The sequence below is a fragment of the Amblyomma americanum genome, chromosome 11, assembly GCF_052857255.1.
Source record: "Amblyomma americanum isolate KBUSLIRL-KWMA chromosome 11, ASM5285725v1, whole genome shotgun sequence".
NCBI classification, from domain to species: domain Eukaryota; kingdom Metazoa; phylum Arthropoda; class Arachnida; order Ixodida; family Ixodidae; genus Amblyomma; species Amblyomma americanum.
In genome coordinates, this window is record NC_135507.1 from 40,700,297 (window position 1) to 40,722,113 (window position 21,817).

A 21,817-nucleotide genomic window follows, 5' to 3' on the forward strand; every position below is an offset into this window, starting at 1 on the left:
GCGCAAAAGATGAAGCATTTGCTGCTCTGCGAGAGTTCCTACAAGAAAACAGGAACCCGTCACTGTACAGTTCAGGACATTGTCTACCCGATTGGAAACCAGACATGCAGAAGGGATTCTGCACGCCTTCTTTTAACATTTCTGCAGGACACGGATCTTGTTTCTAAATGCTGACAGCAGGAACGGACTATGGTCTACTGTGATTGAATGTATTCGTAGATGGTGTCTTCTGGAGTGGACTACGTTATACTGTGAGTGAATGTGTGTATGGAATGTGGCACTGCAATGGACTATGTTCTACTGTGACTGAATATGTGCATAGTGACTTCTGGAGAAGACTGTGATGTGGACTGTGTGGAGTGATTGTGTGCATAAATGGTGACTGCGGGAGAGAATGTTTGCTATTATAAGAGACTGTGCGCATAGCGGGTTAGATGCGGCAGGTTTTAGGACATTGTTAACATGGAAGGGACGCTACGGCGGAGCGATTTCCGGCAGGATCAGCAAGGCTAACCCCACCTCTAGCATTCATCACCTCAACTTCTCTCAACTAGAGCCATGATCTCGCTGCAGTAGAGCGTTAGAAAAGTGCACTATCGGACAAAGGCAGTCAATTGCCAATAATGATTATAATTACCATCATCAGCTGATTACGCCCACTGCTGGAACAAGGCTATCTCCCATATCTTTTGAATTAACTGGGTATTGTCTCAGCCCCGGTTTAATTATCCTCGCGGAATTGTTTAACTCATGCACCCATCTAAAATTTTACAGCCTCCTGCTTCACGTGCAGTCTCTTAGAATTCATTCCTCTACCATTATGGACCATCGGTGATCTTGCCTTCTCATTACATGCTCTGTACGAGGCGTTTTCTTCCTGTTGATTTCGACTAGGATGTCATTAACACGCGTTTATTGTCTCACAAGCTCTGCCATCTACCGGTCTCTTATCGTTACACCTATCGTTTTCTTTCAGCAGCTCGCTGCTTTAGCTTCAATTAAACCGCAATACCTAACAACCTTGTATCCCATGCACTAAAGCAGGTACTTAATTTTATAGTCAATGCTAGCGTTGGAGTGGATGCGGTTGCTATAAAATTGCCTTCGAAATTCCCCTCTACCCTTTACAGAGCAGCTGTGCCGAAGTTACATTTCTTTATTCAGCTACACACGACTCAAGCAGTCTAGACAAGTGTGTTCACAACAAAGCGTCCAAATTTCGAGAAGTTTTGAACTGATTTCAACAAAAGGAGATTCTCGGTTAAGTTTTATTGGCATATAGACGGGAAGATGGCCGATAGGATGCGCTATAAACAAAATGGTCTTTCCTGCTGGAATATGATTTGAATGGGCGAGATACCCGCTTGAGTCAATAACCACTGACCCTGACGGGTAAGGGAAAGCCGGGCAAGTTGTGAGTCACGATGGAGACTGATAAGAGAACGAAGAGGATGGAAGAGGCCTGTGGCAAAGAGCTTAGTGGTAGAGGTAGTGATCTCCCCGTTTACCTCTCCTATTCCCACCCCCGCTCCCAATCTTCGTATCCTTCCCCTCCCGGCCAACATGTCCCCCGTCCTGCACGCCGGACGTCGTCATGCGGCCGCACAGCACCATTCCCCTCTCTTTGATACCCAGGGTGTAGCTTACACGGATGCCTCCTTCGTGGCTCCTCGAGGTTCCTGCGGCTACGCCCTGTACCATCCACACCTCCCTTCTCCTGAAACCCACACCAGCGGGCCGTATCTACACCCTCCAGACGCATTGTCCCTCGAGGTCCTCGCCATTGCGCATGCCCTCCAGTCATTTGCCCTCCTTCCCTCTCTCCAAGAGTACACAGTCTATTCAGACTCACAAGCCGCTATACACCACATACAGAAACGCACCCTGACCCCTTCTCTCCAACAGGAGGTCGAGCGAGCGGTCTCCGCACTGCAGCCTTCCATCGTTTTCCTCCGCTGGGTCCCTGGGCATTCAGGGATTGATGGCAATGAGCTGGCCCATCAGCTCGCCCGCGACACACTTTTCCGGGCACCGTTGATCCCCTGGCCCAAGCCCTCGGAGGACGGTGGGAGGCTCACCCTTCGCCGCACCATAAAAGAGGTCTACCTTGAGCTCCGCCTCGACAAACGCCTTTACCCTCCTCCTCATCCATCACTCACGGTGCCGGAGTCTCGCCTTCTTCGGCACATTCAGATGAATGCAGTTATCACCCCGTCCCGCCTCTTCCTCTATCGCTATCGATCGGACCCTTCCTGTCCCAACTGCCCCTGCATCTATGCGGACCTGGCCCATTGCCTCTTCTATTGCCCGGCTGCTCAGCAGTCGGGTTCCTTCCCCCCAACCTTTCTATCCATCACCACCTGGCTCGACTGGCTTGGCGCTGAAGGGGAAGAAGAACAGCGGCTTCTGGTCGCCCAGGCGGTCGACATGCTCGGCCTATAAATTATGGTCGAATAAAAGTCTTTGCTACTACTACTACTATGATTTGATTGCGTATTACTATTTTGACTACAACTTCCAATCTGCACTCACTACACAAATTCTTTAAACGCCAGCACTGATTCTTGACCTTTGGTAAAAATCCGTCAGTCGGCAGTGTTTACTTTGAGCCATTTAGTTGGGCGGTTACCGCGCGCGAAATGTTTCAAAACTACGGAAGGGGACAAAACTGTTGTCCTTTTGTCTCTACTGTGGTCTAAATCAATCACCGGGCTTGTAGTACTGGCTGGAAGAGTAGTCTGAAGAATCTAATGAATGGTAAATCCACTGACCTGAAGACGTCTCACCAAGAGTGTATATATGACCCATTTGACACTATAAAACCGCTCCCTTTGATCCTGGAGTAAGATCTGGAGAAATATACAGGACTGTTATTTGCAAAGACCACGCCGCCTTGAACGTTTACGCTACCTGAATGTTACTGAGCTCTAAAAAGTGGCACTGAAAGTGTATTTCTATGCACAATGAGTTCTGTACATATTCTACTATGACAGTGACGCTTTAAACTGAGTTATGCTGGTTAATCAGAGAAGAGAGGGTTGTATATCAGATGTCATGGCCTGTTTTCTTTGTGGGATCTATAATTTAAGATGCTATTTGTATTTGCATATCAGATCAGTTATTTCATTAAATTTTTTCTGGGCAACACCTTGGACCAAGTACTTGATTTAAACTTTTCCTTTGTAAAGAAGAAGCACCTTCATGTCAAAGCCGAAAATGAACAAATGATTCTGCTGAATTGCTAACAACGTGTGCGTCCATGTTCGACCTGGCTGGCCTCTGATGGTTTTCACAGCTGCTCATATCAAAACAGCTTCATTCAAAAAACACCCGGTCATGCACGTTCTACTGCAATCATGGTATTTTTTTAGCTCATTCACAAGTACCTTATCTTGCTTCCTCCTTGCGTAAGCACTTGCTTCTGTATTTCGTTTGGTCTGCGTTGCTATCGATAGTATTCATGAAAATGTCTGTCATCCTTATGCTCTAAAAGGCAGTTATAAATTTACTGGTGAAGTGAAGGGCTATTTACAACATTATATTGCCATTATTGCACCGCAGGGAACCAGCTTATCATACTCTGTGCGAGTAGATGTCAAACTTTTCTTGTGCGCTACTTTATTAACCTGTTTTTGCTACAATTTTCTGTCAGCTCTCTAGGCAGTTTTCAAATAACAAACTATAATTTTAATGAATATTTTCGTATTTTCTTCTTTTCATTTGAGGAAAATTGAACCACTGAAATTCCACCACAGCTCACTGCAGGCAAACAGGGGCCTTCAAATCGTTTAAAAACAGTAAGTCAGCCTGCCATTAATGTAGCGCTCGGGCATTTAAGACAAACAGCTGGAGTTGTTGGCACGATCACTTCTTGAAATTCAATTTGCCACACGATATGAGGACGATAAAAGAAGATACAAGTGTCGACGGTCTAAAAATTTTGTTAGCAGTCATCACTCACGGGGTCCACTTCCTTCGTCCTTGTCTTGCGTGTCAAGCTGAACTTGATGCTTCCAAACATTTGTTTTCCCGTCAAACGACGCGCGTACTATAGATCACGTTTTTTTGTTTTCTTGAAAATTTAATCTGATTGCTTAGTTTTCCACTCAACAAGAAGGTGGCGCTAGTGCCCCACAGCGGGTTTTTACGTTGTGTAGTGCCGAAGGTTCTTGTGTAGGAATTTTGGCGGGCTTTTACGTTGCGTAGTCGGCCGGACGATGGGTCGGCAAGCTAGGAAAGTCAAGGTGGACGGGGACGGGGAGTTAGTGCAGTGCCAGGAGTGCGACCATTGGTTCTATTTAGACGAGACAAAGTTCAGGAGCTAAGCCGAGGCAGATGAGGCTAGCTTCGCGTGCAAGATATGTATGCGTTTTGAGGAGGCCGTTCAGATGTTGAAAGGGGAATGGGCAGCTACGATTAAGGAACCCAAAGGGGACCTGAAGGTGGAACGAGGGGAACGGATTAAGCTAGAAACTCAGGTCGCCGAGTCGCTTAAGAGGGAGGAGGCTAATGCCGACCTGCTGGAGCTAACTGTGGGCGAGCTGAAGGAGTAGCGGGAAAAGTGGGCCCAGCTAGAACAGGTATAAGCGCTCAGGTCGCGGCCGGCAGGGCAGCCCGGTTCGGAGCAGTGTCAGGTGGGGGACGAGGTTCGTCGATCCTACAGTGCTGTAGCACATCAGGATTTCAGTGGGTAAGAGAGAGAGGTAAAAACTCGCGAAAGTAGCGTATGGCAGCAGGAGAGACAGGTAGTGCGATCCGGAGGACAACAGTCGCAGTCAGGAAGCGAACGGTTAGAGCGGAGGAGGGTTCTGGCAGTCGGTGACTCGAACGTAGCAAGGGTTGAGGGAGGCGTTTTGACGACAGTGAAGGCGGACAGGCGGGTGCAGGTGGAGGCCCAGTCAGGGAAGTGCATGGTAGATGCAATGGCTAAAGCCCAGGAGGTGGTGGGGGGCAGCATGGATGGCGAACACCTTTTCGTTATCTATGCTGGTCTCAACGATGTGCTGATGGGGAGGAGCCAGAATCTCGAGAAGCGTAGGCTTAGAGAGGCCTCCAGAGTGTGCATGTGACCATATGCCCAATCCCAGAGGTCCAGAGCCAGGCTAGCGAAACGGATCGAAGGATCGTTGAGGCTAACCGTGTAATTAGGTTAATGAGTCGACGACTAAGATACGGGTTAATGGAAGTTAAAAGGGAAGTGTACGAGGTCAGGACCCACCCTTTTGCACAGGATAGCATTAACTACGGTGGTGCCACTGGCAAGAGGGTGGGTAGTAAGATAGATCGCGAGGCAAAAGCTTTTTTGGGGGGACCCAGAGCTCTGAGAGAATCAGTGTAGAGAAGGAAGAACCAAATTAAACGGACGATGGAACCATTGGAGAATAAATAGACACAAGCGTCAGGGGCAAGCTAATTCAGATATATGTTTCATTAACATGCAAGGTGGCAGGAATAGACTGAAATGGGAGGAAATAGAAGAACAGTTAAGCCAGGAGGAATTAATGGTATATGGTTTAGTGGAAACGCATCTTAGAGACATGGAGCAGCCACCCTGTATCGCAGAATACGCATGAGAATATTGCAATAAAACAGAGGGCAGTAGAAAGGGGGTGGAATTGGGGCATTCGTTCATAAAAGTAAGAATGTTCAAAAGATTAAACTGGGACGCAAGGAACATTTATGGCTAAAAGGAAAAGTGGCAGGGGAGCAAACACTCCTTGGCTTTGTATACCTATGGACAGGAGCTAATGGCAAAGAGGAAAACAGGAAAATGTTAGAATGTATTGCAAGCGACATTGATGAGCTAGGAGGATAGGTAAATATATTAGGCGACATGAACGCACATATAGAAGACCTGGATGGGTACACAGATTCGACAGAAAGCATGCTGCAGGACATGTGTGACAGGCATGATTTAATTTATGCAACAGTACCCAGAGGTGTGAAGGGATAACATGGCAGGCAGGGAGTCTGCATTCGACGATAGATTTTGCACTAATGTCACAGATGATGTATAATAGATTAGGGGAAAATGAGCATAGATGAACATGGTTCCAGAAGTCTAGGTAGTGACCACAAGCGTATCAAGTTGAGTTTCAGAAGGAAAACCAATGTTTGACTGAAGCGAGATGAACAATCAGAGGGGAATTTTTACTCAGAAAAGCAATTGGAAGCAGCAGCCAAACAAATTGAGAAAGTTTTTTTGAGGATAGTGAAACCGAATGGACTTATACCAAATTAACTCGATTACTGGAGCTAGAGCTAGCTAATGTGCGTGTAAAGCTAAAAGGGAAAAGACGCAAACCCATGAGTTGGTGGGATCAGGAAGTCAAGAGGGCGATAGAGAAACGTCAGGAAGCGCCCAGGAAACACAGATATTCTAAAAAGAGGGGGTAACTGCAAGCTGAAGCAGACAGGAAATGGGATACCTTCATAAAGTGTAGAAGGGAAGCATGATATTTTATTAATGAGAAAATTAGAAAAAAAAGGCGCCAATGGATGTCAAAAGTAAATAAAAAGGGTAGAAAAGCAGCTCAAAAATTCTGGAAGCATCTAAATGCAATCAGTAATGAAACTAGGCTAGAACAAAGGTTTATTGTTACAGATCAGGGTATACGACTAAAAGGGGATGAGGCGATAAAACACGTAGGAACAATGATGACAGAAAAATTTAAAGAAATGTTGGACATAGTTTATCGAAGGAGGATAGACCGGTTACTGCAACAGCTTCACTTGAGCAAAGAGAGTGGCAAAGGGCAGAGAAGAAGGTTCTTAGTGTCACATCAACAGGACCAGATTGTATTCCGATTATGTTAATAAAGAAGCTAGGACCAAAATCCAAGCAAACATTAATACAGGTAGTGAATTAAATGACAGTGGTTGAAAAAGACCCCGATGAATGGCGATTAAGTAGAATGAACATGATATATAAGGGAAAGGGGGACAAAGTTGACGTAAGTAACTACCGTCCCATAACGGTGACATCTCTGGTTTACAGGGTGGTGATGCAGATTATAAAAGACAGATTGCAGGCTTGGGTGGAGAACGAGAGGGTGGTAGCGGAGCTACAAAATGGGTTCCTGAAACAAAGGAGGTTGGAGGACAATCTGTTTTCATTTACGCAGTGTATCGAGATTGCTGAAAAGAAACAAGGGTCCTTTGGCTAGCATTTCTAGGTATTAAGGGATCCTACGACAACGTTATTCAAGAGTACCTGTGGGACATACTGGGCACATTGGATGTGGAACATGGAGTAATTAATCTTTTAATATATATATATATATATATATATATATATATATATATATAAAGGTACCAGATTGCTTATAAAATAGAAAAATATATCAGAGCCTCTAGAGATACACCGAGGGCTTAGGCAAGGATGTCCTCTGTCTCCTTTGTTGTTCATGTTGTACCTGCAAGGGTTGGAGACCAAGCTAGAGAGAAGCGGACTAGGCTTCACTTTTCTTTTTTCAAGCGCGGAGAATGGATTAAACAGTCATTACCGGGACTAATACACGCCGATGATATAGTGCTAATGGCTGACAACAAGGAAGATTTACAGAAGTTGACAGACATTTTGGTACAGAGGGATATAGATTAGGTTTCAATTTAGTAAGGAAAAATGTGCAGTCATGATATTTAATGTTGAGGTCGGCGAGCATAGAATACAGGGGTTCATGCTAGAAGTAGTGGATGAGTACAAGTATCTTGGAGTCTGGATAAATAACGGTGCTGATTATCTGACAGAGCATGAAAATAAGTAATGAATAAAGCTAGTAGGAATGCAGCTGTCAGGAAAATTAGGGCACTGGAATTACAACAGGTATGAAGTGGTAAGAGAGATCAGGAAAGGGGGGATGGTTCCTAGCCTGACTTTCGGTAATGCGGTCCTGTGCATGAGACCAGGTGTTCAAGCAAGATTAGAAATTAATCAAGGTGGCGTAAGGGGGTTAGATTTGGGAGCACATGGCAATACACCAAATCAGGGGGTGCAAGGTGATATGGGATGGGCGTCGTTCGAGAGCAGAGAAGCTAGCAGTAAGATAGCATTTGAGGAGCGATTGAGAAAAATGGGGGAAAATCAGTGGGCTAGGAAAGTTTTCAGATGCCTGTATATAAGAAATGTTGATAAGAAATGGAGAAAGCGAACTAGGAAATTGACAAGCAAATATTTCTACAGCAGTAAGGGGCAAGTCAGCAATTATTGGTTAAGAAAATGGTTAAAGAAACAGAGAGAGCTCTGTGGAAAACAGGGATGCTGACGAAATCAATCAATCAATCAATCAATCAATCAATCAATCAATCAATCAATCAATCAATCAATCAATCAATCAATCAATCCAGCCAGCCAGCCAGCCAGCCAGCCTTCTACCGGCAGGCCTTCTACGGCCCAGGTTACTCTTTCCGAGCGACCAATCATTAATTTAGCTGCCATTTGCCACGCTGGCCAGTTTGTTCAGTATGCGGTGCGCAGTTTGTGATGATGCTGCAAGGTCACGAGACATAGGTGGCCCACCTGCCTCCTAGGTAGCTCTCTGGCGACGACCTGCGGGCTCCATACACTAATTCTTTGCTCACAGCGCCGACACCGGATTTTCTGTTGAACGGAGCCTTTACCGCTGTCGCGTTAATATGATGGAGAGTACCGCCTACTGCGCCAGGTCATATCTAATGTGTGATGTATGCTCTGCTTCTTTGGCCTACCCGCGCCCCACCCTTGGGGTGTACGTGCTTTCAAGCCGGCCTAGTGACATCAAAGCTAGGTGCGCTTGCAAAGGAGATGAGTGACTGGCTCAGGCCTACCAGAGATCTTGTGCCGAACAGGATAAGAAAATGTGCTCCGCCATGTGTAGAGAATGACCGTATGCATATTAGGGAATTAACCCTTTGCGTTATCGCTCCTTACCCTCAAGGCAAAGCTAAGTGTCACTTCCAATTTTTTCTCCGGATGTGTACAAGCAATGTTCCAGCTTCAAGACAGTAAACAAGGTGTCTGTAGTCATCACTCCAAGTTTATTGACCTCCTTTAAATGGTCAAGGCCTGTGTCTTTTTGGCCATTACCCGTGCTGAACGGCAACGCAAGCAAGCCGTCCTTGTGGTGCTCCTGGTGGCCCCCTCGAAAAACACTCACAGCCCGGAGCACACGTCATTCCTTGTGTCGCTCCAGGATGGCACTGAATTGCAGGAAACACACAGAAGTTATAATACAGCTGAACTGTTATATGGTTATAAAAGAAGGGAAAGCTTACACCTAACACTTGGGTTGATCGATTAGGAGCCATGCAAAATGAAAAGTGTTTAAGACTTTCATTTTAACTATTAATACGGTGTTGTCGGGCATCTTTTGTTAAGACGAATGAGCGCGTTCCACTCATGAAGGCCATTTAAAGGGGCCATAAATTTGACCATTTCGTTCCAAGTGCGAACCGCGATAAAGTTAGTGATACGGCTACACGGAATTCTTAATTTTTTAGGCAATGCTGTAAACGACCCTGCCGAGACGGGTGCTGCCCAAAGAAGTTGCAGCAATGCATTCTTCGAGAACAATTCGAATATATGGTATCAGGAAAGCAACACGATCCACAACAAAGGACAGGAAAGAAAAATAGGGATTTAGGAACAGCGCAAAAAATTGAGCAAAATCTCCTGCCCTAAGTCCACCTAAGAGAACATTATCATGCAGTCGGGAGAAAATATTACACCGTAAAAAAAAACTTACTAATAAAGTGCCAAATAGACAATTTTTGACAAGCGGATCGCAGGAAAGTCGCAGAAATAACGCCATTAGTGTTCCAACGCGGCTGAGAAGCGAAGCAGTTGACCTTTTAGAGGTACCAAAATGATGGGGAAGAGAGGGGGGACGTTATTTATGTTCCGGCCATAAACTAAAAGGCTCCTTACTTGGCTCAGTTGCGGTCAAAAGAGCGCTTGAATAAGGAAATAGAGAATGCAGAGATAAAGAAATAAAACAAGCAATAAAAGAAAAACGGTAAGGTAATGTTTTTCCATTCATTTAATCTCTACTACATCATTCATCACACCTTCACCCATCATTGATGCCCTGGGACAATAAACTCCGCTTTAAAAAATGATAAGCACAACAATGAATCCGCGAAGTAAATTGTATGAATTTTCGAGGAGCCAGTGCAATACTAAGGTTCGTTTGACTCAAAAAAAGATTAGGTTGTAGTTTACTTGAGTAAAAGCATTTCCGTGAGCGCGACCTAAGCATATGACAGAGGCGCCTATCTATCATATTCCTCGGTAAAAGTAAACGGGAGCTTTTAAAAAGAAGCGTTTGACTGTTGTCTGAGAAACTTGTTTTCAAGAGCAAGGGCGTTACGATAATGTATGAGCAAACTAAAGTATCGCGCGTATAATGAAATTATTCCCTGTAGTACATCTGACAGAGCATAAAAAAAAAGCGATTGGTTCTTTAACATTCAGTATCAAAGAATTACGCTCCAAAGAGTCTCATGATATTGTAGTACATGAACCTTCCCCAAGAGAATATTCATGTTGCAGGACAGCAGAGGCAGAAAATAAAGGCATACTGAAAAGATTAAGTAAAAACTCTGACGTGTAGTATATAGCATAACAATCGCGAACATGATTTTCATTCACAAAAGATCGCCGGGTATTATTTTAATGTCTGTGTAGAGGCTTTTTTATTGTTTTGGGGATATTTTGTATGATATGAGGTAGAGGCCCCGTTATGATTATGTAATCATAAATTTGTTCATCAAAAAAGAAGAAAAGGCACAACTGAAAAGTTCTGACACAATGAGGAACTTTATCATAGTGCTGACAGAAGTAAATATGTGCACAGAAAGCCAATCTTCAAATCTTGCCCAGTAAAGAAGTACATGTCACGACTGATCACTAGGCATCTTCAGAGAGCAAAATATATTTTAGCTATAAAGAGCAGTTGAATTCGGAAAGTAAATGCTTGATAAAAACACGGCATCAACGCCAAACAGCTTCTAGAAAGCCTGAAAGATAGACAAATTGCAGTCTTAATGAAAACAAAAACAACATGAAAAACCTCAAGATACGTTGACAGAATTGAATGATTGATTCAGTTTATGAGGGTTTTACGTCTGAAAGCCACTCAGGTTATGAGGGACGCCGTTGTGAAGGGTTCCGGAAATATCGACCACCTGCGGGATTCTTTAACATGCACTGACATCGCACAATACACGAGCCTTTAGAATTTCTCCTCCATCGAGATCTTTCCGCCACGGCCGGGATCGAACCCGCGTCTTTAGCGTCAGAAGCCGGACGCCATGCCCCCAAGTCACTACGGCGCCTCGAAAATACTGGTTGGCGAAATGATTTGTGTTGTATTTGACCGATGCAGTCAGAGGCTGTATTGAAAAAAGGCAGATTTTCAATATTAGCGGGTTGATCAGAATAGGAAGACTGCTAAGGCATATGAAAGCAAGAAGATGTTTCTCTCCCGCTCGCGCGCTCGGACCACTTAGTGACCGCCACAGTTTTACGTCTCGTCTTCGAGGTTCTCCTTCGAATGGCTCGTAACATTTGGTAGATCAGTGCTGGGTAACGGTTCCTGACTACCGCACTCCGGACAGCTTCACAACGGACCTCCCACCTGTCCACCAGCTACCCAGCCGCCGTATCCGCGGAGAGTCGCCTGAATTTGGGCCCCTTCCCCCGCCTAAACGAACGACACAGCCTCGGCCACCAAGTCTAACTGACATGGCAACTGACACCGGGTCCCCGGCGCCGACCCAGCCTAGCCCGGTGAGCCCAACTGCCATGGCCACTGACCCCCGGCTCCTGGCGCCGATCCTTTGCCACCCACTTTTCACGGTGACGTTTTCGAAGACGCTGAGAATTGGCTGGAGACCTTCGAGCGGGTCACCCGCTACAACGGCTGGAGCCATGAGCGCAAGCTCCACAACGTATATTTACTCTGGAAGAATCTGCCCGGACGTGGTTTTAAAACCACGAGACTACCATTTCCACCTGGGAGACGTTTTGCCAGAAACTCCTGGCTACATTCCCCAACGCTGACCGCCGGTAGAAGGCTGAAGCTGCTCTGCACTCCCGAAACCAGCGCAGATTGAAAGCGTCCGCATGTACACCGAGGGCATGGCCCGTCTATTCAAGCGTGCCGATCCCAACATGACTGAGGAGAAGAAGCTTCGCCATCTGATGTGAGGGGTTAAGCAGGAGCTCCTCGCAGGCCTCGTACGCAGCCCACCCCGCACTGTAGCGGAATTTCTCACCGAGGCGACCGCCATGGAGACGACGCTCCAACAGGCCCGCCAGTACAATCGGGATATCAACAGCATTGTGCCCGAAACCTTTTTGTCATGCCTAGGCGGCAGTACAGACACATTGCGCGAACTGATTCGGTCAGGTAGCGCCTGGGCCCCTGGCAGCGCTGACAAGTCGTCAGGGACGAAGTGCGGCAGGTTGCGCAGGCGCCTCTTGTTCCCGAAGCGCCGCCTCAGTTCGATGCCCGACCCACATATGCATCCGTTGTAGGTCGCTCGGCTGGCTATGGTCCGGCTACTGCGACACCTGCCATGAGCAGCATTGGCACATGTCACGCAACCGCACCTGGCTCCGCTGTTCCCTCGACGTCTGCTGTCAGTAGCACCACCCCATATTATGCAACTGCCCCTGCTACAGCTCAGCCACGTCCTCGGAAGTCAGATCTGTGGCGTACACCGGACCGTAGGCCTCTTTGCTACCACTGTGGGGAGCCTGGTCTTTTCTACTGAGCCTGTCCGTACCGCCAAGTGGGTCTTCGCGGTTTCCGTCCTGACGCACCTTGTCCTCAGAACGGTGAAGGACCACCTGAGATTGCGGAGCATCTATGTGCGCGCCAGTACAGTGTTTACTCTGGAAGGCGTGAGTCTCGTTCGCCTTCGCCTTTCCGCTATCGTGCGTCCAGCCCCGGCCGCCAGAGTAGTTCCGCTGGCCGACGCTCGCCCAGTTCTCGTCGGGAAAACTAACACCTGCGACCTCTGCAGGCAAGGCCGCTGACATCGAGATGTGTCAAGATCCTGCATCGCGGAACGATCGAGCCGATGATACCTGGACGGAGAGAGGCAGCGACAGTACCCGATAATCTGCATCCAATTTGCGGGTGACAATTGATGGCATTCAGGTTACCGCGCTGCTCGATACCGGTGCTGATTATTCCGTTATGAGTCGTGCCTTTGCTGGAGACCTTAAAAAATTTCTGACACCGTGGACGACGACACCCATGTGCACCGCTGGTGGCCACTTAATTTTCCCTGTTGGCAAGTGCACGGCTAGGGTTGGAATTTGTGGTTTTACGTACGTTGGTGAATTTGTCGTGCTCTCTGAGTGTTCCAGAGACTTGATTCTGGGGATCGACTTTCTGCAGGCGAATGGTGCTGTGATTTACTTTACGGACGCACGCGTCACGTTCTCGACCAAACAGGCCGTGGACCGCTTTGACTCCCGACATCCTTGCAGCAACGCTCTGCGCATTGTCCAGAATGACGTCATGGTGCCGCCGCGGTGCAGTATCCTGGTGCTCGTGCGGAACGACCTATTCCACGACTACGAGGGCCTGGCAGATGGTCATACTGCACTGCTGCTTGAGCGGGGCCTTGTTGTTGCCCGAGGGCTCGTCCAACTACGTGACAGCCATACCAACGTCCTCCTGACCAACTTTTCCAACGAATATCAGCACCTCGTCAGAGGTACGGCTATTGCCTTCCTTCACGACGTTACTGAGGTCCCAAGTTTGTGCACCGTGAGAGGACCCACTCCAGAGAATGCTGGCCCACACCACGCTCTTCCGACGGTCAAAATAAATCCGGCCTTGCCATCTGTTCAGAAGGATCTTCTGTTGGACCTATTGGCAGACTTTGCGGACTGTTTCGCTACGTGTTCGAAGGTCGGCCGCACTCCACTCGCCAAGCACCGTATCATCACAGATGCGACTACGCGACCAGTCTGCCAGCGCCTCTACCGTGTTTCGCCGATAGAGCGAGAAGCCATTAAATATCATGTTGCCGAAATGCTTGCGGAAGATGTCATTCAGCCGTCCACCAGCCCATGGGCATCGCCTGTGGTTCTTGTAAAAAAAAAGGAAAACACTCTGCGTTTCTGCATTGACTATCTAAAACTTAATAACGTGACCAAAAAGGACGTTTATTTACTGCCCTGGATAGACGACGCGCTCGACCGATTGCGGGACGCCCGATACTTTTCTTCCTTATATCTTAAATGTGGGTACTGGCAGGTTGAATTGGACGAAAGAGACCGGGAGAAGACAGCTTTCGTGACGCCCGACGGCCTCTATGAGTTTAAGGTGCTCCCTTTTGGTCTTCACCCAGCACCTCCACCAAATGTTACGAGCAATTCGTAGGAGATACTCCGGAGAAGAGACGTAAAACTGTGGCGGTCCCTAAGTGGTCCGAGCGCGCGAGCGATGGAGAAACATCTTCTTTCTCCACGGATGCACGCGCTTTTTCTTCTTCTTCCACAGTGGCACGTATCAATATGCAATGCAGCTTGAGTACTCGCGAGAAATTGATGTCATGAAATTATTTTGAGGACAATTCCGACAATCTGTCAGAGAGCGTCAGGACACTAGGGCAACGCGTTGCAGTACTCCTACAGACCTACTGGGATATAAATGGGTTGTCTTTGTGTGCATGCAGCTGCCATAAAGTTGAGGCGTGGAATACGTCAGTAATTGGCTTTATATGTTACTTAAGAGATCAGAGAGAGACAGTGGTAAACAATAAGAATTGAAAGAGAGCAGGGATTAAACAGAAATGTTGAGCTAAAAAAACATAGGCACAATGTTCGAGGGACTCGGAAAGTAATACCTAAAGAAAGTATTGGCCACGCGGGGCCTGGAAGCGCACAAGAGTTGGGTATATGCGGCAACGCGATCATTTGTAAGGATTTAGCTGAGCCCACGAAAGCGTCGAACACTGGAAACTAAGAATTACACTTACTCGCTCTGGGCAGTGATTTTCTCGGTGATTCACAGGTAGACGGAAAGGGGGGCTACCGGGACGACCGGGAACACGAACAGGTCGTTGGCATCTGAAATTGGAAGTTTGTATTAAGGGCTTTGATGCAGCTAAATTTTCTTAAAATACGTTCAAGATACTATTTCAGTTTACTCCGAATTTTTGTCTCATTCAAAACGTTTCCGCCATTAACGGAACAGACTGCTTACTGCCCTTAAATTAGGAGATTTTAACCAGGTTACAATCTTTTCGCTTCCTTACACTGCAACTTACTTTAGACGGTAGCTTATAGAGCTTTTCGGCTCGCCAAGTTGCTGAACGCCTTAACACTTGTTCTGACAACACGTGCACCTGCGCCAGAGTACCGCGGCTAACTTTAGCAGGCACGGTGGCACACTCTGTTGATAGCTTACAGAACTTGTAGGCTCGCCAATTTTAAGCTTGCCGTAACTCTTACAATGGTGTGCCGGAGCCTAACGTAGGCCTCATGGAATCTCCGCGAACAAGTGGTGCAGACCAAATTGAAAGGACGAGTTGTGAAAGATCTCGATTAATTAATATACATTTCTTCGTGGAGCGCTTGTGACCGTATTAGGTCGTGTTCACCGAGCCTGATGACATCCTGGTGCTATCGACAAACCAGGTTGAGCGTTGCTGAGATATAGAATAGATTTATTTTTAAATCCATGGGAACGCTCTGATTACGTAAAATTGATATTGCTCTTAAATCGCTGCTTTCATAGGTTACATCAGTTGAAACAACAAAAACTAATAAATTGAACCCAAGGACAATGCAAGCAAGCATTTCCTTGATAACGCGTTTTTTTTCATACACATGTTTCGACGGATATGTGTATAGGAGTTTACTTTAGGAACTTGTGGTAGACTCGCTAGCAAGCGGCACCTTTTAGTCGTGCTACGGTTAACTTGCAACAGAAATTTCTTAATATTACACGGGGTCTGGGCATTGACATATAAGAACTGTGTAAAAAAAGCATATATTAACCCATCGTGTCATAGAAATACAAAAGTGAACAAAGGGAGACGAAAAAGATCGCGACAAAAGAACTCACCACAAAAAAAAAATAAGAAACAAACTTTTTATACTGTTGGGACCGCCACCCTGCCCGTAGTGGTGAGAACGTAAGATACAGGCAGCTCTAGTTGTTATATTTTATGGATCGATCTTTCCAGAAACTTGAGCATGCTTGCTGTTCTCCGAAATTTCTGACTGAAACACTGAGTCGACATCTTAATTTACATCATGGGTATCAACATTTTTCTACATCAAATTGAAACTATTTGTCTAGAGGGCACATGCAATGATAAATGCTACAGAGCTGCATGAAGCCATATTACAGTTCGAGCATGTTTCATTGCTTTTGCGAAGCGACATGATGTGCTCAGATTTACGTAAAATACTTTTAGCTTGGATTATAATTTAGAGCATCAATATGACTGCAGCGTTGGTGGCATGCATGCCATACACTGCATTTGAAATATCCAACTATGCTTTTATGCTGATAATCTCATAAACTCTAACAAATGAACTCTAAAAATTACTGGACGAGGTACCATCTTTCCTACAGCATCCTTCCAGAAAATTTGATCACGTATTGAGTCTTCGTGCGACCATTGCATCAATGATGGATATTTTAGAACCGTTTTAGTATTTATACTTCGATCCTAAAATTGTTTAGCAAACACATTTACGGTGGGAGTATGCGTTCTATATGAAATGATAAAGGTTGTTCTTACTCTGAAGCCACAATCAAAGCCATTAGAACAAAAACGAAGAGCAGTATAGACTTCATTTCGAGAGCTAAATTCTTCCACGAGGAATGAATTTGGACTCCGAGCTGGAACGTCTGCTCAGGGCGTTTACAACACTGAATTTATACCTGAAGAAGCTCGATTCATTAGACGTGGTGCGTTTCCGGTTATATTTGTTTATATTCTTGCGGCGCAACGGAATTATTACAGATTATAATTTCTTCCGGACAAACGTCACCAAGTGAACACACCAAGTAAATCTTACATATTCACTTTCATTCCTAATTATACGTCGTGCTTAGTTAATTTTCTTTTTCTGTTGGCTCTGTTCAAGTCGCGAACATCGATCAAGAATATCTAAGCAACCGGTCAGGAAAAAAACATTAACATAATTATTCACATCCCCAATTTACGTTTCAACTTTTTTTTTGTGAAAGCATACATTACTGTTTCGGATTTTGTACCTAGCCAACTCGACCTCTTGGGGGAGCTGACCTTTTGCATGAGTCTTTAGCAGTTTTTAACCAACTTAACCTGATTACGCTTCCTGCAGGTGTTCAGGAATGTGGATATACAAAAAGAGTTTGTATTAACAAATACCAATTTTTGAGGAACCAAATAAGACCCGATGAAGGCGGCAGAGACGAATGGTATGCTAGCATTCAAAACATTCCGGCGCGTGCTCTGGTCTTCGTTTAAGGCATGGGTCTAAACGTTTGTCTTCTCAACTCCGACGTTTCCTTATTTCATGCTGCTTCACGATCGGCGACGGTTGTACTGTTGGCAATTGCAAAGCGCGCTTGTTTATTTACCAAACAAAAATTACGTATAAAATGCATATCAGCATGTCGCAACCGATATGGCGACACTGCGCAAAGCTCTGGGGCTCAACGTTAGGATATAGTATTGAATAAAAACACGAGAATCTCAATCGACTGCTCAGCTATCTTGCCAAAACGTTGTGAAACATTTATCCCGGAGAGTGGACTTATGGTTCAGTGGGACGCTTCGCAATAAAGTCACTCAAGTGGTGTTCTCTTGCGCATTGACGTTTAAAAGCTGGTGAATTGGTTTTTGAGAAAATGAAATGGAGCAGTAAGTGTCTCCCATCTCGGTCGACACCAGAATCGCGGCGTCAAAGAAGGGAGGAAAGTGCGAGTAGAATTAAAAAGAAAAAAAGAGGTGTTTTATTGAAGGACGCTGTAAAATTGACGTGCAGTGACATTGCACAACGGACGGGCGCCTTTTTGCGTTTCGCCTCAAACGTTACGCTGCCGCAACGGCTGGATTCCAACCCTAGAAATCCGGATTAGTATACGAACGGCTAACCACAGAGCTATGGTGGTGAGTCACAAATTTGAGGCCAATTCATCCCTTCGTACCGCTTGAAATGCTAAATAACACCACGGTTGGGAATGAAATCTTCAAGGCACTTAAAGGTGCACTAAAGAGGAATCTGAACTTGTCTTTTTACCGCGGGAACTCTATCTACACGTTCCGGCCATTCTTTGAAACTGCGAATTATTGCCCTGTGCGGCCGATGGCCCTAATTAAATCTGATTTAACATCCCGGTTCCAGCCGTTTTTTAAAACTGGATTCGGTAGATAGGCGGAGTCAACCAACGCGTCAGCCATTCCCGTGGCGGCTTGCCCCTCCGCCATCGGGGGAGTGACACCGAAATCAAAGAGTCCGCTTGTTTTTATTTCCGTGGGCCTAATTTGCGGCTACATTGCCTGTTTATTCACTGAAACCTAAAAATCGAATAAAAGCGAAAGCGAGGCCGCCACTGGACTGGCTGAAAGACGCTCCACGCGTTGGTTGACTCCACCTACCTACTGCGTTGAGTTCAAAAAAAGGCGAGAGCCGGGGAGTTTATTTCGATTTAATTAGGGCAATGGGCCGCACAGTATCATAATTTGATGTTTCGAAGAATGCCTGGAACGTGTAGATAGAGTTCCCGCGCTAAAATGACGAGTTCAGATTCCTCTAGATTGCTCCTTCAAGTCTGTCTGTTGCAATGCCTCGTTGTTCACACACAGTGTGCCTTAAGTTCTATTAAAAGCGTTAAGCTCCTAAATATAGTGGCCTACCGGCAAATTTGTCTTAAGAATGCCATAATTTCATATTTCAGTGCTACCATTCTACTTTATATTGTGAGCTCTAAGCAAAACAGATAGAGTGAGGGCTGTGATTGCGAGCCTAGAACGCAGCACCATGGTCGTTAAGGAGAGAATCTCTGATATGCGACAGCGAAGTAACCGATGCTTTCCGATTGAAACACTTCGTCTGAAGGACAAGAGAGCATCTGCACTGTAAAAAGCGGTATGAATCATTTTTATTTTGTGAATATACTACACTAAAATATCCAGCCGACGAGGTCCTTTCAGCATCGTCCTCATCATCATCAAACTGTCTATGAAAACTACAGGGAAACGGGCTCTCCATATCTCTCAATTAACCCTTTCCCGTGTAAGCCGCGGCCACCTTATCCACACACACTTCTTAGCCTCATCCGCCCATCTAACTTACTGCCGCCCCCTGCTGTTCTTGCTTTCTCTTAGAACCCAGCCCGATACCCTTAGCGATCATCCGTTCTCGTGCCTTCGCATATATTCCTTCCCGAAGTCTAATTCTTTAACATTTCGTATAGGGTATCATTAACCCGTGTTTGTGCCCTCACCCACTCTGCTCTCTCTCTCTTTCTGAAATTTACATGTATCATTTTTGTTTCTCTAAAGCTGCCTTGCTTGTTCTCAATATAAGTAGAACCTTTTTGGTTAGCCTCCATGTTTCTGCCCCTTACGTGAGTACCGGTAAGATGCGGCTGTTGTACACATTTGTCTTGAGGTATATTGGTAAACAGCCCTTCATGATTTGAGAGAACCTGCCAAATGCGCTCCACCCCATTCTGATACTTCTAGTTACTTCACTCTAGTGATGCCGATATGTGGTCCCTACCTGCCCTAAGTTGTCGTATTCCCTTGCCACTTGCAGCTTCTGGCAAGCAGTTGTAAACGGCTGTTCCCATCCGAGGCCGTTGAGCATTTCTTTCGTTTTCTAGCAAATAATTTGTAGATCCCCCCGTTCGGCGCTACCTTTCTAAGTCACCGATTATGATTTTTAATTCACCTTGGGCAACTTAACTAGCAGGGTCAGGAGCGAATGGAATACTGCTAATGTGTTATCTATTAACTATTGTTTCTAACGATTACCAGACAAGGTAGTAAGATGAGCACCGGTAGTAACATGAACACTTTATCAATAGTGTAGGGTTCTCGTCTTGTAGTACGTCGTGTGGCGGCGCCAGAAACATTAGTCTAAGCTCACTCCACTCGAAGATAGACAGTTTTAATTATTAATAAGCGGTGAAGTGCGTACGTATTATTCGGCATCTATAGCATCTCTATACTGCTTCTCACAAGCTCATACCACTATAGTGCAAGCAAGAGCACCAGTTAACGGTTTCCAGTCTTGCTAAGTTGGCTCGGGATTTCGCGAGGAGAGTACGATTGTTTAATCCGGCGCTTCGCGGACGCTAGTTGCACGTAATGCTGAAAAGCCTGTGAGATAAAGCATAACGCCCAGCTCGTGGGCAGCTACGGTGCTGTTATGATGATGACAGTGCCCTTTAAGAAGTTATCTTTATTGCTCGGAGCTACCTCTGCATTTTGGCAAAGAGTAGTCCTACTTGATCTCATATTGGGCCGCCCTCAATTCAACACCCCCTATAATTTGCTAACAGCGTGTACTATTTTTTTAGCTTGTATTCGCTTTGCTACTCCAGCGAACGACTGCTTATATGTTCTTCATATATGCATTATTTCGATCAAATAACCAACCGTTTCCTGGAGTAGCAAAGTGAACGGGAGTAGTCACCTCGGAGTTCATTTTGAAACATTTACTGCTTGTTTAGGATATAAAAAATTTAAGACGTTTATTGTGTTCGAAAGCGAGGGTTGAAAAATGGGTTTCCTTACAAGGCAAAACAAAGGGGAAAATGATTATGGGAGTGCCTCAGACCGCAAGAAAACCAGTACTCTTGTCGAAACGTTAACTGGCTTACTGAGGCGGTCCCAGAACCTTTGTTCACTTATTTAGTGTTGGTAATAACAGCACTTAGAATTCTGATTGATGCTGCCTTCTTTATGGCTAATACCAATTTTCTTGCTGAGCGTGATGCTCGATCAGTATTGTATTTATTTTTTTTACTCTACCTGTCTTCTATGCCGTAGGCTAGTAGTACCAGACAAAACCTTAATCTAGTAAACAGCTTGGCGCTATTGGTAGGCAGCTGGGAATATGTTTAGAAGGCCGGTCAGACGCAGTGCGACCTATTCTTGCTCCTTTAAAAAAAATTCCTTCTCATGTTCTCAGAAAACTAAAACGCCCTCTTTTATTTTATGGTACCTTAGTAACAGAGATTAGTTTGGCCAGAAAATATAATGAAAGTGCCAGTAAGACAGATTTTGTTTTTCTTTTAGCGCTTCACAAGCAATCCTATATTCGTAGCCCATATATTAAAGAGCGGATTAATGCAGTCAACCTAAACAACTAAAAGCCGGGAAATATAATAAGTTATCTATTATCGAAAAATAATACGTTTGGAATATACTTCGGGATGTTTATAATGTATTTTAAACATTTTGTATTCATGAATACACTAAAAATATGCCGGAAATACGTTCCCAAAATTTTATGGTTAGTAAAAGAAATATATTCTTAAAATTTGCCAATGAGACGTCCCTCAAAACATGCTTCGAGCGCATTTGAAATACGTGAAAAATATCAATGCGCTTTTGGCATCTTGTCAATATAATAAAATTGTACTGTCGTAAATATGAAATTAATGCTTTCGAAGTATACCTCACTAAACGCATGTTTCAAGCACGCTTCAAATAAGTGAATAAATATGAATGCGGTTTTAGCATCTTGTCAATATACTAAATGTTATTTCCGTACATATGAAATTGAAGCATTCCAAGTACACGTCACTTAAAGCATGCTTCGAGCACGTTTCAAATATGGTAAAAAGTATGAATGGCGTTT

The 21,817-nt window shown here is 45.3% G+C and overlaps 1 long non-coding RNA gene across 1 annotated transcript in view; it reads right to left on the minus strand.

The window, feature by feature from the left end:
- Positions 1–8,994: 8,994 nt before the first annotated feature.
- Positions 8,995–21,817, minus strand: part of LOC144111524 (uncharacterized) — a 74,088-nt gene continuing 61,265 nt past the window's right edge. The window contains exons 2-3 of the long non-coding RNA XR_013310074.1: positions 14,980–15,070; positions 8,995–9,177 (exon numbers count right to left, since the gene is read on the minus strand). This is a non-coding gene — a long non-coding RNA (uncharacterized LOC144111524). The remainder of the gene's footprint in view (positions 9,178–14,979; positions 15,071–21,817) is intronic.